Source organism: Coregonus lavaretus, assembly GCF_964263955.1.
Source record: "Coregonus lavaretus genome assembly, contig: HAP1_SCAFFOLD_1819, whole genome shotgun sequence".
Lineage (NCBI taxonomy): Eukaryota > Metazoa > Chordata > Actinopteri > Salmoniformes > Salmonidae > Coregonus > Coregonus lavaretus.
The window spans coordinates 31,694-37,880 of record NW_028157262.1 but is presented as its reverse complement, the minus strand read 5'-3'; the positions used below and the strand labels follow the sequence as shown (position 1 = coordinate 37,880).

Genomic DNA, 6,187 nt, shown 5'->3' with positions numbered 1-6,187 from the left:
GTTCTGTGGTACCGTCGACAAACTAAACTAGGTCCCGTTAGCTAGCGGGTTGTTCTTCTCCTCCCCCCGGGTCTCTCCCTCTCTTCTTTGTGAACACACACACACACTAACCTCCGAAACGACGCCTCCTCCCTGTACTAGCTAGCTAATGTCGGCTTGCTGATAGCCGAACACATTTCCATTTTCAAAACCTCAAGTCAAATTTTTCTATAAATAAACAGCTTGTTCCCGGCGACGAAACGGTAACCCTGTAACCGTTGCATCGATGTTGACACTCACGCCTTTAGTTGCAACGACATTATAACGTTTGTTTGGTTATAATAATGGTCCACGAAGTGTTTCTGTCCTTTTTGTAATCCTTCAGAATAAAAGTCCCGTCCTGTATACTTTCTAAATGAATAATGAGGACGAAAATTATGGAAAATGTGCACAGTTATCGATATTTTATACTACTTATCAAACAAAGAATAATTAAAAGTATTTCTAAGATGTCATGTTTTTTTTTGTTTTTTTTTTCAAGCCTAAATGGTCAACGTTTTTTTATATGCGTACTCCTATAGTTTATTGCACCATACAAAATTATCTGTACATTGTGTTGCAGCAAAAGCAGGCCCCACGTAATATAACTGTAAAAATGTATTTTTCTTTTAATGTGCCATCAACACAACCAGTCATGATGTTTTCATCTGATTGTCAAAACAAATCACTTCAAAAAGTAGGTTAATTTAGCACGTTCATCCAAAAGGATTCCAGCATCCGAACAATGCACTGTGCACCGGCCAACTTTCTTTCAATTCACAATTGTCTGAAACTATCTCACTGGAGAAAGCTTCCGAGTGAGCGAAACAGCGCCCCCTCTGTCTTCCTATACGTTGCCAGTGTATCTGATGCTGTCTGGCCAAAAAGAGTATGACATGCCATATAGAAAGTCCACACCGCCTTTGGATTTCTTTACATTTTATGGCGTTACAAAGTGGGATTTGGTATTTTATTAGGATCCCCATTAGCTGTTGCAAAAGCAGCAGCTACTCTTTCCTGGGGTCCACACAAAACATGAAATAATACAGAACATTAATAGACAAGAACAGCTCAAGGACAGAACTACATAAAACATTTTAAAGGCACACGTAGCCTACATATGTAATACATACACACAAACTTTCTTGGTCAAATAGGGGAGAGTGGCCGGGAAGTGCAAAGCAACATTACAAAGAATGAAACACTTTTATAAAGCTCGAGACAAATTTACATTTTGGAAAACAAATTTACATTTTGGAAAACAAATTTACATTTTATAAAACAAATTAACATTTTATAAAACAAATTTACATTTTATAAAATAAATTTACATTTTAGAAAAGAAATTGACAAGACGCAAAACACTTTTACCAGTCCCGAAACAAATTTACAAATGACAGATTCGTCACGGAAAGGGAATGTACCATATACCGGAAGTGACACAGAAGTGACGAGCGTTGTTTTTTCGTGTTGTTGTTGTGGAGTTTATGGCGTCAAAGTAGTTTATGGTGACCGCCCGAACATGGACTGCGGCCGAGGGATGTTTTGCCCGTTTTGTGGCAAACGCATGAACAGCTTAACGCGGTTTTGCTTTACGTGTGGTCGGTGTTTGGAGTTTTTAAAGGACACGGACAAGACGGAAACACCAGACATACTGCATCATTGCGTTCAATATTTTAACGAGGGTCACTCGTACGCTGTAATCGTGGACATGATGTCAAGTCTACACGGTGTAAACATCAGCTTGAGGACTCTTAAAAGTAAACTGAACGAAGCCGGGTTGTACCGCAGAAAGGATTATTCCTCGCCAAACGCCGTGAGTAACGCCATCAGATTTGAACTTCGTGGACCTGGACAACTATTTGGTTACCGCACGATGTGGCAAGTACTTAAACAAAAGTACAATCTTCGAGTGAAGAGAGATGATGTGATGAATTTGCTCCGGGAGCTTAATCCTCGAGGGTGTGAGAGCAGAGCACGCAGAAGGTTTACAAGAAGAACCTACCACTCAATGGGACCTAACTATATGTGGCACGCAGACGGTTATGACAAACTTAAGCCATTCGGTTTGGCCATTTCGGGATGCATAGATGGATTTTCACGTAAAGTATTGTGGCTTCAATGTGGACCAACAAATAATAACCCAACAGTGATTGCTCACTATTTCATGTCATGTGTGCGAAACCTCGGTGTCATCCCCATGAGACTGAGGACTGATTGCGGCACTGAGAACGGCATAATGGCTGCAATTCAATGTACCCTACGCCACCATCACAGTGACTACTACTCTGGAGCGTCCAGCCACATGTACGGCTCATCTATAAATAACCAGCGTATTGAGTCCTGATGGTCTATATTTAGAAAGGGAAGGTAAGTTGTCTTCATAAAGGGTCATTGCATCTTTTGGTCATTCGATTTTCTTCTCAGGAACGATTAATGAAAAACGAGCACAATAATTATCAATACAAATTTGTAAAGCAAATCCTGCCCGTCAGGAAAAGTAGCTGTTCCTGAAAAGAAAATCGAATGACCAAAAGATGCACAGACCATACATTTCATTATAACTAACCTTTATTATTTATAGTATAACTAAACATTTGTATCCATTTCTATAGGTCTCAGTTCTGGATGGAGTTATTTGCCGACCTTAGAGATGCCGGATACTTCAACGGGAGTCATGAGCATCAATGCCTATTGAGATATTGCTTTGGTGATGTTATTCAGAAGGACTTGGATGAGTGTGTGAGACAGTGGAACAGCCACAGGATTCGCCCTTCCAGAACAGCAGCATGTCCAGGAGGAGTGCCCAATGAACTCTACTACTTACCACACAGGTGATACATTGGTGATAATAAACAGATAAAAGCATTAATGTAACGTTTTAGCTTAAATGAAAAATAAATGCAATGATGTATTCTATTTAACATAGGTTTGGCTCCAGAGACTGCGGATTTCAAAGTGAACAAGCTGAACTGGATGCCCTTCCTGAGGCTAGCCGGTCAATGACTCCTTGTGGGGACCCAAACATGCAGGAGTACTTGGACTTTGCCATGGAACACAATCAGTTACAGAAGCCAGACAACTGGGAGTCTGCATCCGAACTGTACATGAAACTAAAAGAAATGGCTCAGCTATGAAATGATCAAAAAGGGAGTTTTTTTTTGTAGTGGTGGAATACTGCTGTCTGTCTGAACACAATATTTATGAATCTGTCACCCAAAAGCTTAATTGTTTTTAAGTGTGAAGTAAATTAATCAAAAATAGTAATCAGTATTTATTACACTTTTGTAGTATTGAGAGTAATGGATCTAAAACATTTTCAAAATGTTTACTGTGAGAAAAGAACATGCTCACATACAGTAGCATTATAAAAACAACTTTGGCAACTGCACTTTAAAAGTGCACCTTTAATAGGGTTGGGCATCAAGAACCAATTCCTACTTGGAATAGTTTAAAAAAATACGATTCCATCGGAATTGTTTCTTTATTGGAATCGTTTTGGAGGATTGGGTTTCAAATCTGATCATGGGTTCCAAATTTAACATGCGCAAGTTTTGGTTTCTGTAGCGGCCAGGTGCTTGTTGTGTTGCAGGCTGTTGCAACTTGCAGCCATGGAGCACAGTAAGCGGTGCTCTAGTGTGGCTTTATTTTACATTGAAAAAGCCCCGTCAAACTGCAACCCACCTTTGAATCAAAATAAAACGTTCCTCTTATTTGTGAAATAAGCATGTGACCCGTTTCAACTCCACCACTCAAAGAATCGGAATCGAGAATCGATAAGAACCGGAATCAAAAGGAAGAATCGGAATTGGAATCAGAATCGTTAAAATCTAAATGATGCCCAACCCTAACCTTTAACAACAACAACTTTTTCAGAGTCTTAACTCTAGGGGTCATCCATCATATAGCTTAGAAACAGCCGAATCCTGGACTATCTTGAATTTCAAAGTCCATTTGTGACTTAAACAAAGTGTATGAGTCTAGGAGTGGTAATCTCAAGGAGTTTGAACATGTATTTGCCATTGGGAACGCAGAGTCCTCCAGGAACTCTATTTGTGGCAGTGGTTCCAAGCCAGATGGGGGAAGTGAAGACAGCCCAGTAGCAAACATCAAAACATCTTCCACAGACACAGCAGCCTGGCCTTCTGCAAAGAAAAACAATTCAGATACATCACTGCCATGTGTTTTCTTAACTAGTTATAAAAAACAAACTAACAAACCTTCACAATCAAGGAGATAGTCTGCCCAGTAGGCCATGGTTTGACTTTCTTTAAGTCTTCGATTACTCCCCGAAGGACTGAGGTCAGGTTTGAAGAGTCTCTCAAGTTCAAAAGCAGTGAGTCGCCTTTCAGAGTGGCACATGACAGGGGCCAGCAAAGTAGGGTGTTGCTGTAGTGCAGTCAAAAACTCCAGGGTTGAAAGACCATCTCTGAATCTACAGAGTGAACACAAACATTGTTTCACTGCTGTGTAGTGCCAATTGAATTAAAAAAATTATCTAAAGAAAACTATTAAATATTCTCTTCTCTACAATTACTATCCACCTTAACATTGTTGAAAATGGATTTCAAAAACCCTATTTTTGCATTGCACATTAAACGTTAATTGTTACAAACTGTAAGTATAACACACAGAAACAAAAGACTGGAATGACACAGACGGATGGGTGGCTTGAGCACTCACACGATGCCTTCAGAAAGTCTACACACCCATTGCACTTTTTCACAACTTTGTTTCGTTACAGATTCAATTTAAAATAGTAATATTAATCTTTTTCCTCATCAGCCTACACACAATACATCATAATGACAAAGCAAAAACAAGTTTTTAGAAATTGTAGCAAATTTAATAAAAATTAAAAACTGGAATATCACATTCGCACAAGTTAATTAACCATTTTCTCAGTACACTGTTGAAGCACCTTTGGAAGTAATTCCAGCCTGGATTCCTCGTGTATGAAGCTACAGGCTTTACACACAACATCACCACACTCTTTATATCTGATTTACAGGGACATTAACAAGAGATACTAAAACCTCTCTGCATGTCAGGATCTCTATGAGAACTGAGGGCAGAAATAGATCCATATGTAAATGACACTGCTACAGTATGGAGCAGGTGGTTGGATAAACAGCAGCAAGTCATCAAGGGTTTGATGGGTAAAGTGAGCCTCAAACCATCACTCTGCTGCCAGATGTGCAGCAGAGGTGGATGGATCACTTTAAGGGGTAACTGGACTGATTTTCCTCTATGGAAGAGTTGGTCAGGAGGAGAAACCTAAGATCTAATTTCTGTTTTTGCTTTGTCATTATGATGTATTGTGTGTAGATTGATGAGGAAAAGGATTTAAATATATTTTAAATTGAATCTATAAAGGTGTGCAGACTTAATGAAGGCACTGTAGTTTGACACAGAATGAAGTGACATCACATATCCGTTGAAATACACTAAGGTACAAATTCTGATTAAGGACAAATTGATAACATATATACATACTTGCATAAACCAAAGATGGGGACCATGAGGCATTTCAAACAAAAAATTCATACATAAATAAATAAAAATCTCATCACTACAAATATCATCTTACCTGTCAATTACAGATGAGTTGCGGTCAATGATATACCATTGGAGGTAGTCTGACACGATTTCTTTCTTTTCTTCCACAGTAGCCACATGTCTCAGACAACCTGCTGTCTGTAACATTGTGCTGTGTCTCATCATACATTCTTGCAGAGCATCCAATGAAGCAGCATTCTCAATCTGAAAGACATGAAAATGGGCAAAAACACCCCAGTCAATAACTGTATGCACTGTATCTCCTTGACTATTTTTTAAATAACGTACATAGCAAGGTGTAATCTTACACTATCAAAAACTAATAAATTAATTAAATATATTCCGCACGTGATATAGGAAGTAAACATTGTCTCAAAAACACTGCAGTAAGTATAAAAAACTCTGCCCTACCATACCCTTATGCTATTCTCACCTCTTGCAAAGCTTTCCCTATTTCTTCATCAGTTATTAAATTATTTGTTGCTTTGAATGAAGGCTGGCCTGCAAGATAATGTACAAGATCTTCTGACAGGAAATGGGGTCCTGGACCTCCATGCACAACTGACACAGCAATCATCTTTCCTGCCAAGTAGTATTCATCCTCCCTAAC

The 6,187-nt window shown here is 39.0% G+C and overlaps 2 long non-coding RNA genes across 2 annotated transcripts; one reads left to right on the top strand and one right to left on the bottom strand.

The window, feature by feature from the left end:
* Positions 1–1,474: 1,474 nt before the first annotated feature.
* LOC311125611 lies at positions 1,475–3,274 on the top strand. Its single transcript, XR_014612890.1, has 3 exons — positions 1,475–2,388; positions 2,634–2,852; positions 2,948–3,274. It is a non-coding gene; the product is annotated as an uncharacterized lncRNA (long non-coding RNA).
* Positions 3,275–3,279: 5 nt separating this feature from the next.
* LOC311125612 lies at positions 3,280–6,097 on the bottom strand. The gene is made up of 4 exons (XR_014612891.1): positions 6,011–6,097; positions 5,609–5,781; positions 4,239–4,453; positions 3,280–4,163 (listed from the first exon to the last, which is right to left on the bottom strand). It is a non-coding gene; the product is annotated as an uncharacterized lncRNA (long non-coding RNA).
* Between the last annotated feature and the right edge of the window lie 90 nt (positions 6,098–6,187).